Below are 22412 nucleotides of genomic sequence, written 5' to 3' on the forward strand. Positions count from 1 at the left end.
TTCCTTGTGTCCAAAATTGATGCAAGGATGCATTTCAAGCTAAAATTTACAGCAAATGGGTCAATTTACATTTCGCTTAATTACACATAATTTTGCGGAAATTTTGGCAATTATGCCAAAGCAAATTCTATTAATTTTTCACACTCCAATTGATCATGTGTTGCTCCAAGGCTGGGTCGAGATGCATACCTTCTGGAAGTTTCTACCCCATTAATAAACCTCTGCACAGTGGAAAAAGAGAGAGAAGGTGGATTTTGCAGGACCATGAAGAAAAATGTACCCCTGAAAGAGGTGCTGGAGCACCCTGAACTTGTCCACAATGGGACTTTCTGAATTCAGCTTTTGTGAAACACTGGTGCTGATCCCACTTCACCACCTGGAGACAGTGAAAGGATGTACCTACTGGGGACTCACGAGGAAATGGGTACCCCTGGAACGTTTAAGGACAGGAGCTCTATTGGGATAACCCTCAAACAGAGATTAGCCTCCATCCTTCTGAAAACAGATGGGTTCCGTGCAACTGCCTACAGGAGGCATGTGGCCTGATGATTGCAGGCAGAGAGTGTCACCTACTTTCAGGACTTTGGTGGTGCCACTGGAGGTGACCCCCATGCTAAGGGGAACACCAGATGCTGGAGAGTGGACAGGTTGTCAGCCAGGAGCTAATTGACAGTAAAGCAAAACCTGATCTCAACTGTAACATAGGATGAGACAAGAAAAAATAGCTACTTGAAGTTCCACTAAGGAAAGCTAATTTTAGATTCTAGGAGTTCAAAATACCCACAGGGGCCAGAGTAAACAGGGGAAGAAGGTAGGGTGCCCAGGAGGACTAGACTAGTTCAGTTGCCCATAATGCTCTATTCTTCTCACTTGGGAAACTCCCCAGAGAGAACCAAGGTTCTAGGGAGGAAATAATCTAGGGGATCGATGAGATGTACCTCCAAGCTATTAATAAAGTTTCTCCAGGGGCTCTCATCTATAAGCGGAACAATGCAGCAAGGGACAGGAAAAAAGAAATCTCTACTGTGCTTGGATACGTCTAATGTCCCTGGGGACCCCTATCTTCCCAGAGACATTTGGAAAAAATAAAAAAAATTAAATGAGTGCTTCATGCTGAGGCATTAGAACATCCCCTGGGAACCCATATTCTTTGCCACCCACCCCACAAGACCCTGTGGAGGTCCCATAATTTTGCATTTCTTTTCCGATAGCACCCCTAAGAAAGCAACGACACCACTCACACGATAACATGCATTCTGTGGGAAACCAGCAGTTCATCAGCCCCATAGAAGCCCAGTTCCAAACTTTATGAGTCCCCAAAGTCATGAGGTTTAAGCTGTTTTCGAGCATTATTGGAGCAGTAACTTTAATTCATGTGACTTTAGGGTATAGGAACCTTTACAGTTAAGTTCTAAGGCTGTTTTGCATGTGTCAAGTAGAAAATACTCATGCACATGGTATATTAAAACACTATATTGACAATGATAAAGTTTAGACTGAACTATTTCTTATATTAATGATTGCATGGTACCATAAAAAGATATTCTGAAAGTTTTTGTTAGTGTTGCATTGGTTTATCGTGAGTTAGTTCTGCTCTTATAAATATGGGGACATCTGGACAAAGCCCTTGGGACTGACATTTAATGACGTTTCATACATACTCCACATTATATTATAACTAGTAACTGTGGAAGGCTATTGTGGTTTAAGGGTTTAGGGCTTTCTAGACATATTAACTGTTAAGAGGGTGTAACCCTAGGTATTTTCCACTGCAACTGTGTATCTATTTGTGAATTCCTGCATAGAAGAGTGTGCACAATAAAGTGTTTCTTTTTTTTTGTAAAAGCACTGACAGGACAATGGGTTATTGTGTGTTGTTTGCTGTGTACTGGTGGACCAGGGTACTAGCCCACACCATGTTTCCTGAGAGGGCCTTGGACTCCTCTGCCATGATACCCTGAGAGAATCAAGTGGTTAAACTGGGTATTTGGTCTCCTGTACACAGAGGCTGAGGACTTATTACTTGGGAAGGTCTCTTATCCTCCAGGACTAATAACCCATTAGTAATTCAAGTATGTGTGTACATTAATAGGTTAAAATATCTAGAAACATGCTACTGCCTGGTTCACTTTTGTTCACAAAATAAATAAGGGTAAGCACAAAACAATAAGCAAAAAATAAATGTGGATAAATACAGACTTGAAAGGCAAAACAATAAATACCATGAAATCTTGAGTCATACTTATCCTACACAAGTAAATAACAAGATTTCTTTTTAAAGTTAGTAGTATTCAAACATTAGAAGTAATATTATATTATATACTAGGCACACATCTGTGTCTTATTGCTGTTTAGTGCCAACTTAACTGAGGCAATCACATCATAAGACTTAGACACGTGTTGGTTGATGAGATAATCACAATTTCCAACTGATTATAGCACAAAAATCTTGTAACCCTGACAGAAGCGCACAATCAGTCCTCTGTTAGATTACTTTTTTTATCTCTGTTCTGCATTCAGTCAGATCAGGAACTGATCACAAGGGTCCCAATTCACAAACTGCATTTTAGAATATGTGAATTAGCACTAGATTCTTACTACAAAATGAAATTCACAAACCTACAGCTGGAGACCTACACCTCTCCTATCTTTCTTTACTGAGATCTCAACAACAGTCACAGAGATCTCCCTACATATTGCTATATGGTTCAGTTACAATGTTGGTGGGACCAAGGGTAGTGATGAGAAAATGAGGAACAATTAATACAAAATCAGATTGATTTAGGGAAATTTAAGGAGAGGTTTAGTTATGCATGCTAATACGAAACAACCCCCCACAAAAGAGTAAGACTATTGCATTTCCATAGTTACTTTAGCCCCATAAAAGTCTCACGTGTGCACTGCAACCCAGCCTTGAAGCACGTTAAGCACCACACATGGCCCGCCACTGATACTGCAACACATTCTAATAGAAAACAAGGGTATTAAAATAACACCCCATAACAACTAATGTTAAATTAATTTAATGAGTTTGTTTTTAAGTTATGTCTGTGTTTGTGTGTGTGTATTATTTTCAAGATGTTTTCATAGTGAAAACATGGAAAAGTGACTGATATTGGAACACATTCCTTTGGAAAACAAAAGAGAAAGGACATTAAAGAACACCCTGCAGGAACTAATGTTACATTCACTAAATTAGTGTGTGTGTGTGTGTGTGTATCACTTCAAAGATGCGTTCAAAGTTTAAAAAAATAGCAACACGGCAGTCCAGGATGAGGTTTACACCTTTGTTGCACTTGTGTAGGTCAACATGTTTCAGCCTGCAAATAGCTCTGGTCAAGATGATTAGTGCCCTTCACCTTTAGAAAATAAACACAAATATGTTTTAAGAACAATGGCAAAATGCTTCCTTGTCCTTAAATAAAATATTTGTGATTGATACAAAACTTCTCAATTCATTGTGTAGTTTCTACAAATTTAACTACATATTGATCATGTCACTAATTACCAAACCAGAATGTATTATTCATCAACTACAAAATGGACATAGAAGAATGACAGTAAGTAATCTTTCCTCTTAGGTGACTTAAGAGAATCTCTTTTATAAAATAGCAATAGAAAGAAACCAAAGTGGTAATATATGACTCAAAAATGTGTGATGCATGAGGGAAAATGCTGTGAAAAAAGTGTCCAGTTCACTAATGTAAGTTCCATATTTCACCAATTATGAGTAAAACGTGACTGGGTGCAAACATTCGTGTCATATATACAGTTTACACAACATGTAAACATGTTTAATGGTTCAATATTTCAATCAAGGTGTTCTGTGGACATCAAAAGGTTGAATGGTTTGTAAGTGTCACCAGAACACGGAGATGTCAATATAGGACCATTCTAGACATACTACCCATTATTGACTTTTATACTCTGTTCATTTTAGTCTGGTTACTTTGGAAATTGTATCTAATAGGCGCAGGTAGGAATTAGAATACTTAGGTTTATCTTTCATGAAAAATTGCTGATAAAAACAATTTAAAGAATTTAAAGTGGCGAGGGTCAGAGCAGTAATACCTGAGTGTTATAGTGTGCAGTCCCACTAATGGTCTGAAATGCAAATTGTATGTCTCCTAATGCTATACTTAGTCACCCATCATTGTGAAACATAGACATCTGTCAATGCAGAGGATTAGTTTAATCTTCATTCCTTCTTTAGGCGTACATAATATTATATGGGAAGATAAATGCACTGCATGAGGGTTTAATTTCTGAATAAATGTGACAATTTTAATTAATGCTTTAGCAGAATTTAGTAAGTCTGTGTTAGAAATTGAGGGGCATATTTATACTTGTTTTGCACTGAATTTGCGTATTTTTTTACGCAAATTCAGTGCAAAACTAACTTCATATTTATACTTTGGCGCTAGACCCGTCTTGCACCAAAGTTATGGAGTCAAAGTCTTTTTTTGGATGTGGAAACCTACCTTGTGTCAATAAGATGCAAGGTAGGCGTTCCCATCTAAAAAATGGTGCTAACCCCAGAGCCCCATATTTATCCCTGTGCTAACATGACGCACGGGTGGGAGGGGGGGTCAAATAATGGTGCAAAGCTTGCTTTGTACCATTATTTAACGCCGGGGTCAGGGCAGGCGTTAGGTGACCTGTGGGCCTATTTCCATGGTGGAACACCATGGAATAAGCTCACAGGTGCCCTCCCCAGGCCCCAGGGACAACCCCAGCCACACCAGAGGGACAGCGGAGGATGGGGGCACCCCATCCCAGGTAAGTGTAGGTAAGTACAGGTAGATATTTTATTTGATCTTTTAAAGTGTCATTGGGGGCCCTGAAATGGGCCCCCCTACATGGCACTGGGTGCAATGGCCATGCCCAGGGGACACTGGTCCCCTGTGCTGGCCATTGGGGTGGTGGGCATGACTCCTGTCTTTTCTAAGGCAGGAGTCATGTGGTATGGATGGTTTTGCATCACAAAATGACGCTAGGCTTGGTGGAGTCATTTTTTTTAACTCTAACCTGCCTAACGTACTTTTTTGGTGCAAAAACCCCTTCTCCCATACCGCCACCCACACCCGGCTAACATTTTTTTTTACGCTAGCCCACCCTTTGCACCAGCTTGCACCATTCCTTAAATATTGTCACCGGCTGGCGCTCAGGAATGGTGTAAGCCAGTGCAAGCGTTAGTGCAGTTTTGCACCAAAAAGTATAAATAATGCCCCTGAGGTTCTAGCTGGCAGGGGTATGCACCCTGTTTATGCATAAACCACAATCCTAGTCAGGGTAAGTCACAAATGCACCCTAAATCAACCTGTACTTAAACCCTCAGAGCTGTTTACAGGTAAGTATTTATGCAACACTTCAAACAGTAAAACAGTGAGTACACCACACAAAAAGACAGCACACCTACTTAGAAAAATAGAGCTTAATTTATTAACTAAAACAGGACCAAAATGACAAAAATTAAATATGTAAGAACTTGAGTTATGATTTTTTAAAGAATATACTGTACAAAATCACTTAGAAGCAAAAAGTGCCAACAGAGGCGATCTGGTCACAACAGATTGGGATAAAGTCAAAAGTTCAGGCCAACCGCAATGGAACGCGGGCCACCAACAGGGATCCAGTTCATCCTGCTGGACCAAAGTACCTTAAAATCCTGGTGCAGGAGTACTGCTGTGGTTCTGAACCACACCATCAAGGAGATGCGTTGATTTTCCTCCCTCAGTTGAGGAGATGCGTCGAAGTTCTCCATGCAGCAATACCAATGCATCAGAGCCAAGACACAATGGACTTTGGGTGCAAAAGCCTTCATCTTACATGTTTATATGTAATGTGCTTAGTGCTAATCTTGGACTAGAATTGTGCCATAAAAAGGATGAATTTAATATGTTTAAATATCATGAGTATATTATACATGGCACAGCTGAAAAAACAAAAAAGTAGACTGCATGTATTCAATGAAGCCAATGTGTTTAAATTCAGATGTATGTATGTACATGTATATTATTTGAATCTTGGATATTGATGAACTTGTATGATGATAAATTAGTAAGAACTGAACCTCCAAAAAATAAATAAAAAGGATTATTTTAATCACCTTTAAATAGGACACAAGTTATAGTTACTTGAGATAACTCTAACTATAACTGCTGAACTTCTGTGGTTTGATATGCTTGAAATGTGAGGCTAACTGTAGCGTCCCTCCAGCCTTTGTTTTTTCAGTGAATTTCTATGTTTTGTTAACATATAGTAATTTTCATTACTATACATTAATCAAACCACTGCCACGCACAGCCTTTGGCCGTGCGCAGTGGTGATTGACCACAGGGCCTGGCCTCCGGCCAGGTCCTGAGTCCAAACCCCTATAAGCACCCAAACTTGCACCCTGCACGACCTTCAACCATGTGCAGGGGCGGTTGCCCGTAAGACCTGGCCTGCAGCCGGACCCTGCAGCCATTTAACCTTAACCACTCAACACCATGCTGTACATTGACCCTTGGCTGTGCGTTACAGGAGTTGGCCGCGGCCTCTCTGGCTGTGAGAATAGATGCAAGAGGGCTTATCTGGTGATGAGAGTGGCTGTCAGATTGTCTGTCTGGGTGTGAGAGTGTATACATCAATGTTTTAGTGGGTGCATCAGTGTGTGTGTGGGTCTGTGAGTGGGTGCATGAGGGTGTGAGTGGGTCTGTGAGTCTGTGCATGAGTGTCTGAGTGAGTGTGAGTCAATGCATAAGTGTCTGAGTGGGAGAAATTGATTGAAGAAGAGAAGGAGAAAAAGAAAGTGAGAGAGAAAGAGATAGATTTTGTTTAGGCTTCAATAGCTCAAATAGTTAGAATGAGCTATTTGTGTTCAATTTAAAAACAAAAATGTATTTATTATTTTAAATAAAATAATGTTTTTATTTAAACAAAAATGAAAAAAAATGAATGAAGTCCAGCTGAACATGAACCCCCAAAGCTCAGTGTGAAGGTTTTCAACCTTCACACTGAGCTATGTGGACTCAGGCTCTTCCATATTTGTTTAAGCCTTTATGGACTTTCTGGGACTTCGAGGGAGCCCTCAAGGGACCCTGCGTTCCCTACATATTTATTTATTTATTTTTTACATTATAGGAAAAGGCCTTTATGGGCTACCTGGCACTGCAGGGGAAACCTTAAAGGGTCCCTTGAAGTGCCATTGCTTCAACAAGCACAGAGCTGCTTTGACAGCAGCTCCCTGCTTGCTGAAGTATTTCATCTCTGTCCCCTGTATGCATGCAGACCCAAAGGGTTCCCCGTAGCTACACTGCAGCTTCAGCCCTGCAGCCAAGCCACAGCAAAACAGCTATGTCCTGGGGGTAGATACCTGAGATTGGTGGTTCTCAGGGCCATCAGGACCTCCAATGTGAAGATAGCCCCGGGGCTAATGGGGGTCTGAAATTGACCCCATTTCAATTGTTTTCTGTTTGCCCCGGGAGGGGGGGGAGGCTAGTGGTTCCCAGGGCTTGGGGGCCCCATAGAGAACCCCTTTGTTTTTTTTTTTTATATTTGTCCCTGTGGGTGGTGGTTCCAAGGCAGAGCCAAAGATATAGGCAAGCAAAAACAGCTTTTTGCTATAGAAACAACGTACTAACTATAACTACCTACTGGCAACCGACAGTAGGTTATATATATATATACCTCTTAATTACTGCAAATTTGACAGAAATGTTGATCTTTGCTCAGAAAGCATCCTTTTGTGTCTTGGTGTACATCTGTTCAGCTATTTTGGAGTAATTAAGCTTCAAATTACAGTGATATTTGGATGATTGGTTGTGTGGGGGTACCACAGTAGTTATGCAATACTAACAATTTTAAAAATATAGCATTCTGATTGGCTGAGAGAGCTTTTTTCCCATGAACCCCTTCGGTCCTGCAGGACTCTGATTGACTGGCCACACAAAGAACAGAAATGTAAAGGCCGGTGAAGACTTGGTACTGCATCCTGATTTAAAAATAAATATGATGCAAGTGCTAGTACAGTGGTAGGAAATCCCTGACCCTTTTGCTGTTGTGGATGGGGGTCCCAAAGGCTTCCCTCTTTAGATGAAATTTAAAAAATGTACACCCTGGGAGGCTCAGTATTCTTGTGGGACCTAGCAAGGCCTCCAGTGACAACTTTCTGGAGTACATTAGAACTATGCAAGCATTAAAAGGTGAAGCTTACACTGTTTCACGGTATCTTGGTGTGTTGTGTGTGAGACAGAACTGCAGGAGTATCACTTTATAACGAAAGAAAATTAAAATGTGAAATGTGTATTTGTGGAGGGTTGAGCAACTGCAAGGGGTGGCCATGAGTGCGGGTTGGCTGCTCATAGGCATGACCTATGGCCCACCCATCTACTGTGCAAGGTCAAAAGCTATGCTCAGTGAATGAGTTGGGTGAATATTATAATCAAATCAAATATAATCCAGAAAACCAAGAAATACACTGAAAATAGCAAAGTTTAAAGTGACATTTTACTTAGGTATACTAATAGGATCAAACTGTACTTTAAAAAAATTGAAATTCATTGAAAAACAAAAACAAAGATTAAGGTGACATTACATTTAGGGATAGCAATATTATCTTACTTTTCTTTAGTATGTGTAATAGTCTTTAACAACCAAATGAACTGAATCGTTCACGTCATAAGACTTAAACACGTGTTGGGTGATGAGATGGTTAACATTTCCATTTGATTATAGTGTATGAATCTTGTGACCATAATAGAAGTGTACAATCAATCTTCTGTTGAATTATGTTTTGATTTATCCTTTGCATTCATGCATACATAACTGGAACTAAACACAAGGGCTCTGACTCACAAACTGTATTTTGCAGTATATAAATAATTACTACATCAGTACTGCACACATACTATAAAATGCAATTCACAAATCTACAGCAGCAGAATTTAGTATATATCATAAGCAATGACAATTAAAAAATTAGACTTGTTGCTTTCTTTGAGAATCAAATGAACATAGTAGCTAGAAAAGTAAGAAAAAACAGGGGTCTTTTATCCACAGATTATACTATTGGCAACATCCTCCAAAAAATGTTCACTTTCACATATAGAAGAGGCAGGAGCCTTAAGGATTTACTAGTATTAAGTGACATCACTGTTAGAAGAGCAGTTAATGATGACTTGCAAGGTCGTGGTCTTTCGAGAGGCAGAAGGATTGTACATGAACAATGACAATATACTTATGTCCCCTCAAACAAAATATTTAAGGGTGATATAAAACTAATCAATTTCATTGTGTAATATTGACAAATGAAAAACAATTCAGTTACATATTGTTAAAATAACTTTATTCCAACTCACAAATTAATATTTATTGAATGCATAATGGACATAGAAGAAAAGGGTCAATCCTCAATGTGTGACTGTGTGGTAAAAAATAAGGAAAGTAAAAATAGATTAGTAAGAATCTAGTGTTGGGTTATAATAATCAGTATGTTGCCATGTGAGGGGGACAATGCTGTTATAAAAACAAGTGGAGTGACCAATCCAGAACTGTGAGTCCTATAATCCACCAATTATGATTAAAACACCAGTGGACAAAAATCCATGTAGTATATTGAGTGGGTAACCACGTATTATGGTCCTAGATTGCCATCCACGGGTTCTGATGAGATCATAAAGTGAGAGGGTGAGTGGTCTGTAAATGTCATCAGAATGCCAAGATGGCAAAATAGTACCATATTACACATGGTGCTTTTATTTTATGCTTGTTTATTTTTTTAAATTATATTTTCTCCACATTGCAACTAACAATTAGCACTGATTGCTGTGGGACTTGTTAGGTTTCTGTCATGAATACATTGTTAATGAAGATATGGACAGTGGTGAGAACCAAAGGATTTATGTATCTGTGCTATTCTATACAACCTTCATAAATAGTTTGTTACATATATTACATGTATCTACATTCTATACTTAAACAGCCACTATTTCAAATCATGGATATGTGTCAATGGGTATGTGTCAATGGTGAGAATAAACATAATGTTAATACCTGCTTTATGGAGGTATTGAATCACAGATTATCTGGGACATGTTTGGTATAGGTGGAATTTGTGCTTTGTAGGAAATGGAGGGGAGCAATCAAGCATACAGCCATCAACAAGGCTCGAAGTAAGGTCAACAGGGCATAAAAGAAGAGGATGGGGGCTTTTCCATGAGAGCAGGGTGCAGCTTTCTAACTTGGGCTATGCTTAATACATTGTGGAGCTCAGAGATATTCTGGTGAGGTTGTGGAATTAGAGTATGGTGTGGAAGGAGTCTTTGGGATTTGGTGTGTTGCAGTGGTAAAGTAAAGGGGGTGAGCCAGAAAAACACCCTCCAGGGTTTTTATGGATGGTGGTACTTGGTGGGGTGGAGAGTCAGATGCCTGCAGATCCACCCTCGTGGGAGGAGGAACAAGGAGTTCAGGTGAAGGATCTTGGGGTAGGATGACTGGCGGAGGTGAATGAAGTGGTGTTTGGAGATTGTTTCGGAAAGGAAGTGATGAAGACATTGGGGATGGGAGGAAGTGACAGAGTGAAAGGCACAAAGAATGCCCGATTCATTATGGTGAAAAAATGGTAAGGATGGTCAAAAGGAAAAAAAAAGTTTCAAATGTTAATGATTTCAGAATGTTGTGTTGGTTACATGTCACAATGTTTATTTGATCCTTTCCTAATCAATAGTCTTTTGCATAAATCAATAGAGTCGTCGTGATTGCCCCAAGAAGGGGTATGAACCCACAGGGGGAGTTTTCTCTAAATGTGGTTAGGCATCAGACATAGGGGTCTCATTATGAACTTTGCAGTCTTTTTGGAAGACCTCCGCAGTGGTGGCCGCCAGAAGACCTCCATGTTCATGGTCACCTGACCGCCGTAATAAGAGTCGCACTGTGAAGACCACCAAAAAACAGCCCAAAAATCTGAGACCGCCAGCACACTTGAGGGGAGGAAAGAGGTGGTTCCACCACCACGCTCAGCACCCCAACAAAAAAACACCCACCAGATTACGAGCCATAAATCAGCACAGCGGTACTTCCATGGTGGAAAACCATTGGTGGTGCGAACCACCGCGGTCAAAACTCACATCAGGCAGAACACCACACCACATTGGATAGTTTGAATACCCCATACCTGACACACATCCGACACACCTACTCACTGCACTATATAACACACCCCTACATAACCCACTATCCTTTGCTACAAGAATGCCAGACACATACCCAGAGTGTAGGAGATAATAATTGAAATAGCTCCTTTACACCATAGGCACACATACATATCATACTCAGCACACACCCCACATCAGCAAAACAAATACAAAACAACAAATACAAAACACAAGATTGCCATGTACAAGACTGGCAGAGGACCCCCACCTCGTCCCCCACAGTTCTCATCATGGGTGGAGAAGGTCATGGACATACTGCATCCTGAGGGCCTGACTGGAATACCTGGGGGACTGGAGTCTGGAAAGTACTCACAACAGTCATGTCACACAACTGTATTGCCCTGCATGCTTCCTCACTACCCAAATACTCCCTAATTAACTAAATCCCCCACTGCACCTCTCATTTTTTCACCTAATGCCCCTCTCCTGCATTCCATTACTCAACTGCCACACAGCCCTTGGCAAAGGCACAATAACAGCTGACAAATCAAATCACAACGACTCCCAGAATGCACAAACCCATCATTGTGAAAACCTTCAATGTGCACAACACATCACATTTTAAACATGTTTGACTAAAGTACAAGCTACACATCTAGATTGACCTAGTCAGAACCAGTATATGGCAATGACAGAAATGCAATGGCACAGCCACAATATCATACAAAACACCATACAGCTACAGCTGAGTGACTATCCCTAATGGCCAGAGGTCATAAATCCCAAGCCAGATATAGATTGACCTGTTTTTGAAAGTAAGATGGCTGAGTAAATGCACATGCATAACATCTAGATACAGGATCATTACACTTGCATACTCACATACGGTATTCCCACCAGGACACACTTGTGCATTGAACAGCTATAATTTGTTACATCTAGCAAGTCTCACAAATCAACAGGTAACAGAGGTGAACAGTCATGCCAATGATCAGACAAAAACAAAACCCATCTGCAGTGCGATCTGTACCAATCGTATATGACAGCTCCCAACATGGAGTATGGCAATCAAGTCATAGAGTTGTATCTACAACAAAGGTATGCTATGCAGCATCTGTCAATGTCATTGCAGGGAATCATGTAAAGCCACTGTCATGCATCTCATTAAGAGGTGTTCAAACACACATTCCAACCTGAACCCTGTGTCTCACTCCCTCCTCAGGTAACCTAGCCATTGCCCCCATTTAGAGGATACCAGACACTGCCAGTCTCTCTCAGGATAAAGGCCCCAGTGAGGACAACACACCTGGATGTCTGGTCAAAGACAAACAACCTGGCCCATCTGGGACACCTGGTCAGTCAATGACTCTTTGCCTTACCCTATCCACATCAACACCTCCACCCCTAGTGCAACCACATCACAAGCAACCATTCGCCCCCCCCAGCCTGTGTCCCAAGGCCAGTTCAAGCTATTGTGTGCCCCACAGTACAGAGACCTGAGTCAAACCTTCATATCCCTGGAAATGATGGCCCTGCTACCACTGGGAGTGGGCACACCATATCAGGGGCACAGACACCTGGGGGGGCATGGGAGGGATGCTGTGGGCCAGAGGATTAGGGCCTCAAAGGGACTCCACTGACCAGGAAACCATCTCCCAAGTCCTGGGAGTATACCAAATTTCCCAGGACAGGATAGGCCAAATTGTCACCATGTTGGGGGAGAATCAAAGGCTGCAGATGGAATACCACCAGGAAGTCATGCAACAGTGGCAGGCACATAATGCCACCAAGGCTACCCTTGCAGTGGTTATGCAGGGACATCAATACCACCATCATTGGTTCCTCAACATACCATCAGGCCTGTTCCACTAGCCACATAACATCTGCCCCATCTATATCTGCGGCAGCTAGTGGAATAGAGGTCCTGCCAGGGGAACCACAAGCCTCAGGTACCCCTCCCTCTGTAGCTGAAGAACTCTCCCACCCCCCAAACATCGACACCCACTCCAGATATCCAGCTGGAGCAGATGCCAAGACCAAACCCACTGCCAGGAAGTGAGCCTCTCCTGATATGTCACCCTTGTGTACCATTTAGACACCCTAATGACTGTTGTGAGACATGACTCGAGGACACTGGACTTCTGTAACCCACTGGTTTAGCTGCTACTCTGATGAATCCATCTAGCATTACCTACCGCATCACCCCTTTTTTCATTTAAACACTTTGATTTTGACCTTAATTATCTTGATATGCACAATAAATCACAATTGATCAATGCAGCTGCATATGTGTCTTTAATAATACATCAACAATTGCCACGCTTGCCAACTGTGGTGTGGTCATGCCCCCCCCCTGCATCGAACAGCCAGTGTAATGGTCATCAGGCAGAGGCTCCCACAGCATGAGACACATAACAATAGAAATGTCACAGGACGGATGTCAGAGAGGTTGCAATCCAGGCCAACACCATAGTATAGTCAGTATTCCAATCTGCAAATATAGCATGACAGAGAGTACTATCAGGCATGGTAGCACACAAGGCACAAATACAGGTAACAGTAGCCACACCCATGATAACCCACCTACAAAGCAGGGACACCCAGAATGGACCTAAATATCACCAGTTACAAACTCTTCACATAAATATACCGTAGGTACATGATCACATATCCCCTGGAACACACATATGGCATCACTGAGGACCCAGCATATTAATCATACACAAACATAGGGCCCATACCTGTAGGAATTTTCATTCAGCAATTTTCATTCAGCTTTGTCACTATACAGTTATCTGCACCTTGGACAGCAAAATCAGAATACAAACACAGCTTGGCCCCATGGTCATCACAAACTACTACACCCACTGTGTAGCCAGAGGCCATGATCCATTCTTCACATAAGGGCCACATACTTCAACTGACATGAAATATACCACTTCACATCCCCGCAACCCCACTGGTAATAGGAAAGGACAAAGAAGTCACAATTCCACATGTATGAAGGGAGTACAAACAAATTTACATCCCACTGTAACTATATCCATTTTACCAGCTATCTGTCATGAACACCTCTCATGTCTGTCACCTACGACCATGGGCTACTGATAATGAATACCTCAAGACATATGTTGCAGAGCCAAACAGGTAATTGCAATTTAAGTGAGTGGAAGGAAAGATGATAGGAGAATGCAAAAAACATAGCTCAAAACTGAATAGTCTATTTCAGAAGTGCATGTTATTATCAGATGTACCAATACATGTCTGAGCTGACCATCTATTACTGTACACCATGCAATCTATCAGTCTGCCTCCACAACTCACATATAGGCATTGGTGCTTGTTAAAGCCCCATTGATGATTCAAGTCTGGAGGTGTAATAGCAGCCATCCACATCAAAACGTACACATTCAACACTTGTAGAGCTCCACTTCACGTACCTGTATGTCAATGGAATCGCTGATTGATGAGCTCTTTCCTAGAGCCAGCTGCTCCTTCTTCCTCTGGCTCTTCATCACTTGCCGTATCAGCATTTCCAGCCTCTGGTCCAACTGCCTCAACCTCATCTGCTATCAATAGTGCCTGATATCTCAGGGCTAGATTGTGGAGCATGCACAGGCAACAATTATTTGGCATACTTTGTGAGGCCGGTTCAGGAGGGCACCTCCAGATAGGTCCAGGCACCTGAATCTTCCCTTCAGGAGCCCAAATGTTCACTCGATTACACGCTGTGTCCTCCCGTGGGTCTCACTGAAATAGAGTTCCCATGGGGTGACAAGGTATCTCACTGGTGTCAACAGCCAAGGAATGTTTGGAGAGCCAGAGTCACCTGTGAACACAATGTAAGAACAAAACATAAATAGCTTCTGTAACTGGCTATGATGTGATGACAGGTGACATAAAACTGAGACACACAATACAATGCATACTTACCAAGCAGCCAGTCCCTCTCTGTTTGTAGATATGCCATCAGAGGTGGGACATTGCTGTTCCACATTCTGTAGGAATCATCCACTGATCCAGGAAAATTTGCTGTGACTTGTGAGATGTACTGGTCTGCTAGACACAACTACCTGTACGATGGTTGATTGGTAGTTCTTCCTGTTCCTATACACCTGTTCACAGGCACTGGGAGGCGACCAGGGCTACATGGGTGCAATCAATGGCTCCTACCACATGAAGAAAGTGTCCCATCTCATAAAAGTCTGCCTTCACTAATGCCAAATATGCTCTCTGGGGAAACCTGATGTAGATGTCTAGCCAGGTGTTTCAATAATGCACACAGTACATCCTTCAACACCATACTGAACATGGGCTGAGGCACCCCTGATATTAAGGCGACAGTATTCTGAAAGGACCCTGTGGCCAGGAAGTGTAGCACTGACAATCCTTGAACGATGGGAGGTATGCCATAGGGATTGCAAATGGCTGGCATCAGATCTGGCTCCAACACTGTACAGAGATCCATGATGATATGATGATTCAGATGATATGTCTGGGTGACGAGCCTGTCCTCCTTGGTAGCCAGGTCAACTAGTGAACGGTACACTGGTGGTTGTTTCCCCTCTCCTCATGGCAGCATAACTATGTTGAAAGGAGAGAATGTACAGTGAGTTGTACAGTATGCATGCATCACCAACTCATTGTATATTACCTGACACCTAACATCTGTAGAGGAAACATAGAACTGTTGACATATAAAATACAAACCACAGATATGCACCTATTTCACCCTCACTGCAGCACAGTGGCTAACATGTAAATTGAAATGTTCATATAAAACATATGTCAATGTATATGTGTGGGTGACTTAGCTGTCCTGGACTAATCACACATATGTTTGGTATCTACCTATACCTAGCCGTGGCATATGTTTATCAGAGTAGATTTACATAGTTCGCAACATATAGACAGCCTCAACACGTCATTGTGTAAAGATTGTCACAAAATGTTGCACAACCATGATGACCCAACATACATTTACACTGAAAATTGGGTGATAAGTGATTCAAGCAGATAATTTAGCACATCCATTAATTACATGTGCCCAAAATGGCAGGCCCCTGACCTACTGTAGTGGATAGCTGGAAGTGACTTACGTCCACCGGCGGAAGTCGTCATGGCGGTAGGCGGTCACAACCACTGTGCAACTTGTCATTGGTTAACATTGCTGCCTTTGGCGGATTGTGGCCAACGGGCATTACCGCTGGTGGTGACAGTCATGTACGTGGTGACCATGACCACCATTTTCTGCATTTTAGCTAACTTGACTCCTGACACTGTTGCGAGCAAAACCTCCACGACATGAGCTGCTGTGTATTGCCTCTGGGAGCCATCATGCTATGTACTGCAGGTGATAGGGCCCCTGTCTTCACCCCAGAAGAGCTGGTGACGCTAGTGGAGGAGGTTCTACACCTGTATGGACAGCCATATGGGACACCAGAGGAGCAGATGAGTTTAATGCCCCAGCCATGTGTGATAGGTGTGTTTGACGTTTATTTGGGCATGTGAATTGGTGACAGTGTAGATGCATGCAGATGGCATATAGTGAAGGCGTGTGAGTAGAGAGAATGGGTATATGTGCCTACTTGCAGTGACAGATGTGTAGTGAACACTTCTATTGGTATGGTGCATGTGTGCATGAATTTCTCCTTTTGTTTGTGTCATCCATGCAGGTGAACGCTCATCAGAAGAAGGGGATCCGGCAAGCCATTTTCAAGCAAGTGCAGAACCTGAGGGTTTCACAGCTGGCAGAGCAACCATTGTTACAACAGGTAGGAGAACTGAGACACTGTGCCTGGAAGACTACTGAGGCCCAGTTGGGGATGTCCTCCCAATGAGTGAGGGGTACCCGTCAAACCCTGACCCCCCTAAATGCCCTCATTTTGGTGGTGGCCTACCTTGTAGTGGATGGGCGTTTGAGGCCTGCAAAACAGCCACAAGTGGGTAAGTACTGACTGTATCCTTGTACTTGGCTCTGGTTGTTAAGTGTTTGCAGTCACTGTAGCAGTTGTGACAATGTTGTAGGTGCCACTTGTATGTAGACCAGTTGGAATATTCAGTAGCCACATTGGATGACTATTAAATGTAGATCTGGCATCATCGTTTGCTATGTGTACGTTTAGAGCACCTGTGTCAAGATATATCTATGACTGCATGTGGAGATGCTCAATTGACAATGCCACATGTGTGACTCCACCCAGCCATTTATGTGGATGCAAGCTGCTGTTTCATCCTACCCATAGAGTATGTCCAGGTCCAGGTCCATCCTTCGGCATAAGTGCTTTAGTAGCTCTAAGGTGTCTGACCACTCCCATCTGTCTTGATCACCTGTATTTGCAACTGGGTGCCTGACATATTTTGGGGCTATGTAACTTTTGTCCTGGTACAGGTATTGCCTCCATGTGAGGCAGACATCTCAATCACTCCACAAATATGGCCAGTATAGGACTGTACATATGGGTCTGTTGATGTATGCCCATTGTCCCTTCATCTTCATACTATGGGGTAAGTGAAGGTAGTAAGGGAGAATATTGTACTTTGGGTGTCTGATTTTGTCTGTTTGTCCTTTTCATGCATTTCCATGCCATTGACATGTGGGCAAATAACATTTATCCCAATGACTTTGTCCTAGAGGCAATAAGTGGCTATGCAGAGCTACCCTTTGACAATAAGCAATGTCCATGCTATGTGTGTCTCTGTCCTATCAATAACAGTGAAACATATGTTATCAGCTGCCTACATCATGTCTCAATGGTTACGTAGGGGCACATGTAATAGAGTGGGACAAACACTGCTACTCTTAGCTTGGCTGATGTGCTCACTTTGGACAGGAATTGATATTGATTGATTTCTTATTTCAAGATTTTATGGTTTACCTATATTACTATTTCTAATGCAGGTGCTGATGTGGAATATGTAGTTAGTGCAATGGCTGTCGTGTAGTTCCATGTGTACATCATGTGTACATATCTTTTCAGTAGGATATGTGTGTTATAAGGACTTAGGTACAAGTAATCACATGTCAGGAAAGGTGTGAGTGATATTGGTTTACTCATATAGTCATGTGGTGGAAATATATCAGCATTTCAGGTGGAATGTTAGGTGCCCAATGATGTATTTCGTGGCTGGATGATGTTTAGGTGTTCTTACACTGCATTCAGTGAATGTCAGTGGATGTCTCATGTGTGGCTGCACATGCATGTTTGAAGTGATGTGGTATATCTCTGTTCAGCGTCTGCAGATGTAGTGACATGCCTCTTCTCCAGACATGTATTCTACATATCAGACATTACCTGAATGCGAGTGCCTCATGTTGTGGTTGCATTAGTGATTGTATCCATTATGGTATATATGTACATATGGTTCACTTAGGCATGTGATTTGAATGGCAGTTGCTGTGTGGGCTGTGAATAGAGTTTTCTTAACTATCATGGGACAATACTTATGGACATGGACTGGTGAGGTGTAGATTGCTGTCCATGGGACCCGGAGTGCTGAGACCACCAACAGCAAGGGGCCCAGTGGCTCTGACGGCAAGGGGAGTGCCATGTAGAAGCCAGGATCCACATCATCATCTTTGGGATCTTCCTCCAGTGGAAACTCCCTGGTGGTGGCGCATCCATCTGTGACCACCCCAGCACCATCTTTGTCCATCAGCCCCCTTACTACCACCACCCTCCCTGTAGCTCCACACCCAGTTGTCCATGCTCGCTCACCCAGGAGGGTGGGTGTCTCCTTCGCTACAGGCACCTCTGCCCCTGTCAGCCCTGCTGCCCTCAGTGAGGAGGCTATTGACCTCCTGAAGTTGATCTCTGTGGATCAGTTGACTATCATGAATGCCATACAGGGACTGGCAACTCAAGTCCAGAAGAGCAATGCATTCCTGGAGGGCATTCATGGCAATCCTTTCAGGCTCTGGCTTCCACACTGACTGCAGCCAGTCACCCTTTGTCTTCCGTCCCCCTCCACCTTCCTCTCCCCAGTCCCATACCCCTCTTCCCCGTCCCAGCCAAAGCACACAGGCAGACAAGCATGCATCCACCTCAACATCCAAGGGTACTGCTGACAAACACAAGCACCACAAGACTCACAACAGTAATGCACGCAACAATAAACACCCATAGACACACCCACACTCACTACTTGCACTAACTCCCCCAGCACTCCCACCTTCACTGACACTACACTGAACATACCTGCAGACACCACACCAGCATTGACCAAAACTGCCACAACTCCTATCCTACCAACAGTCACCACAAGAGCAGACCCTCAGATATCCACCCCAGTCATCACATCGGCAGCCACCACAACCAGAGACACGCCTACATGTAGCACACTCACCATACCTGCAGTTACCACACCAACAGAGTCACCCATCCACCACGGATTCTCCCGACACCTCCACCGCCCCTCCCCTCAAGACACATAAACGCCCACACTCACCCACCCAACAGACACCCAGCACACACAAGCATGCACCCAAGACATCCACCAGAATACCTCTTACAACCACTCCCTCTCCCTCCACTTCCAAAACCCCAGTCCCAGTGTATAGAATAATTTTTTCCTCTAAGATTTGAACCTTTCCCTACTCTGCTCCTACCCTGTGTGACCCCCAAAACATCTGTCTCCCTCTACAAGTCTAGCCCTTCTACCTCCAAGTCCTTCCCTGCCACCCCTGCAGGTAGCCATACCCCTCCCCCACCAAGACGTCAACCCCTCCCAAGAGTTAGCTTCCCTCCCATGTGGTAGTTGAACTCTTGCTCTAGGCAAGACTGCTGGTTTAAGGATGACAGTACTTATGTTTGTAGGCGACTATGCCAGACCTACAACAAAATGCAACTGTCGTCCTAACCCTTCCAGCTCACAAGCAGTACCTCACAAAAAAACAAAAAAAGTAAAAGGTGATTTGTGGTAGCCTTTACGCATGGACTCAAGATTATGTCATCTCGGGGAGCGTCGTGGTTAAACGGAGATTACCCCTTTCTCACATTAACAACATGTCTCAATCACACACAGGCAATGAATAAGATGCAGTAAAGTTTCAGTAGGTTTTATTTTAGCAGAACTGGAATCTGCAATAAGTTGCATGGGCTGCAATGATTAGGATAATGAACAGTGCAAGAAATAGCATGGTAAAGACAATAGTCATTAATAGAAAGACCCCCACCTAGAAGAGAGCTAGGTATGTTAAACCTCAATCTGCCAATGCCATGTCTGTGAGAAGAGCCCCCAACCCTCGTTACCTTGGAATGAGGTCTCTAGCTCAGACTCTGTAGGAGCACGAAGACTAAGGTCAGCGTCAAGACGACGTGCAGCATCGATAGCAGCGATGGCATCTGGTCGGAATCCCTCTGACTATCTGTTAAAGTGAGGTGTATTTATACAGATCTACTTGGACCTCTGACGCAGGTTTGTTCCCAAACAATAGATAACAAGGCGTGCTTGGGACGGTAATTAATATAAATAATTCCCTCGAAAGCATGAAGAGGGAAAGTACCTAAAGTGAACACCTACAGTTTGTTTGTCTTTGACGCTTGATCTGGACGCCTTAGCGCGGTGACACTGATGCATATATGTTGTTGGACTGGCCTATTGCATTCTTATTATGTAAATAGTTTTTTATATGTTAGTAATAATTTATTGTTATATATCTAGGCCAACCAGTTGTTTGCTCCAACATTTATGCCCTGCTTTTCATTCCTTATGGCTGTTTTGGTCTTGTCTGCTTTAGTTTATGTGTGAGTACGTCTTGTGTGTGTGGTGGTTGTGCTACCAGTTGTGTCGGGCCAGCATGTGTAGGTGTGTGCATTGCAGTTGATAACAAGGCGTGCTTGGGATGGTAATTAATATAAATAATTTCCTCTAAAGTATGAAGAGGGAAAGTACCTAAAGTGAACACCTACAGTTAGTTTGTCTTTGTCGCTTGATCTAGACGCCTTAGCGCGGTGACATTGATGCATATATGTTGTTGGAATGGCCTATAGCATTCTTATTATGTAAATAGTTTTTTATATGTTAGTAATAATTTATTGCTATATATCTAGGCCAACCAGTTGTTGGTTCCAACATGTATGCCCTGCGTTTCATTCCTAATGGCTGTTTTGGTCTTGTCTGCTTTAGTTTATGTGTGAATACATCTTGTGTGTGTGGTGGTTGTGCTACCAGTTGTGTCTGGCCAGCATGTGTGGGTGTGTGCATTGCATCTGTCCCGCTGTGATGGCTGTGTATTGTCTGATAGGCATGTATGAGTTTGGGACATGGATTTATGTTGATATAGTGTGTATTGATTGTGTTGACATCTGTTATTTGGAGTGTTATGTGTCCTTGTGTGGTTGTACTGTGTGCATGACTGTGTGTGTGATTGGTATGTTAGATCCATTGTGATGTTTGTTTGTGGGCTATGACGTATACCTTGTTGTATGGATGTGTGATTGTGTGTGTTGGTTCTCTGGTGTTGTTAAGTAGTGGTGGATGTATGATTTGTCAAGTGGAGGTGTGTATTGTGGATGAATGACGGTGTTCTTGAGGTGTTGCGGTAGTGGTATTGTTGTGTCATTTGGTTGTGTTGTGTGTTGTTGTGTTTGACTGTGCCGGTGCTGTGTATCTGTGGGTTTGTGTGTATTTTGGATGTGTGTGTGTGTTGGTCTTAGTGTGTACTAGGTATGTGTGTGTGTACGTGGCTATTTGTGGGTGTGCATGTCAGTGTAGGGGGAAATGTGTGTGGCACCATCGCCTCCCATTCAGAATGTGTGTGTTGTGTGTGCATAGACACATTAGCAGTGTGTGTACTCACGGTTGCTGTCGTCATCGCAGGTTCCAGAGACGCTGGGTGAGCAGGAGCAGCGGAAAGACGTGTGGCCGCTCCGGACAAGTATGGCTTCCTGAAGATGATTGTCTCCTTTCATAGAGTTGGTTTCCGCCAGGCTTTCCGTGGCGGTGCTACCATGGCAGAAACCTTGGAGGTGTTCAGCCTCACAATCTGTCCGGCGGGAACATGGTCTCCGATGGCCTGAAGGTGGCTACCGCCATCTGAGGCGGCCTGACTGCACTGGTGGTGCCGGCAGTGGATTGGCTGTATTCTGTTGGGAAGACCTCTATGGTCATAATTTAGTGGTCTTCTCCGCAAGCCTGTTGGCAGTATGACCGCCACCGTCAACATAGCGGTCATGAGACCGCAAATCTCGTAATGACCCCCTAGGTGTCTAACCACTTGTCAAATAGCTATAGGATTAGCCTACTGATGGAGTTACTATTCTAGTCTCCGGAGAC

This window comes from Pleurodeles waltl, chromosome 2_1 (genome assembly GCF_031143425.1).
Source record: "Pleurodeles waltl isolate 20211129_DDA chromosome 2_1, aPleWal1.hap1.20221129, whole genome shotgun sequence".
Classification (NCBI taxonomy): domain Eukaryota; kingdom Metazoa; phylum Chordata; class Amphibia; order Caudata; family Salamandridae; genus Pleurodeles; species Pleurodeles waltl.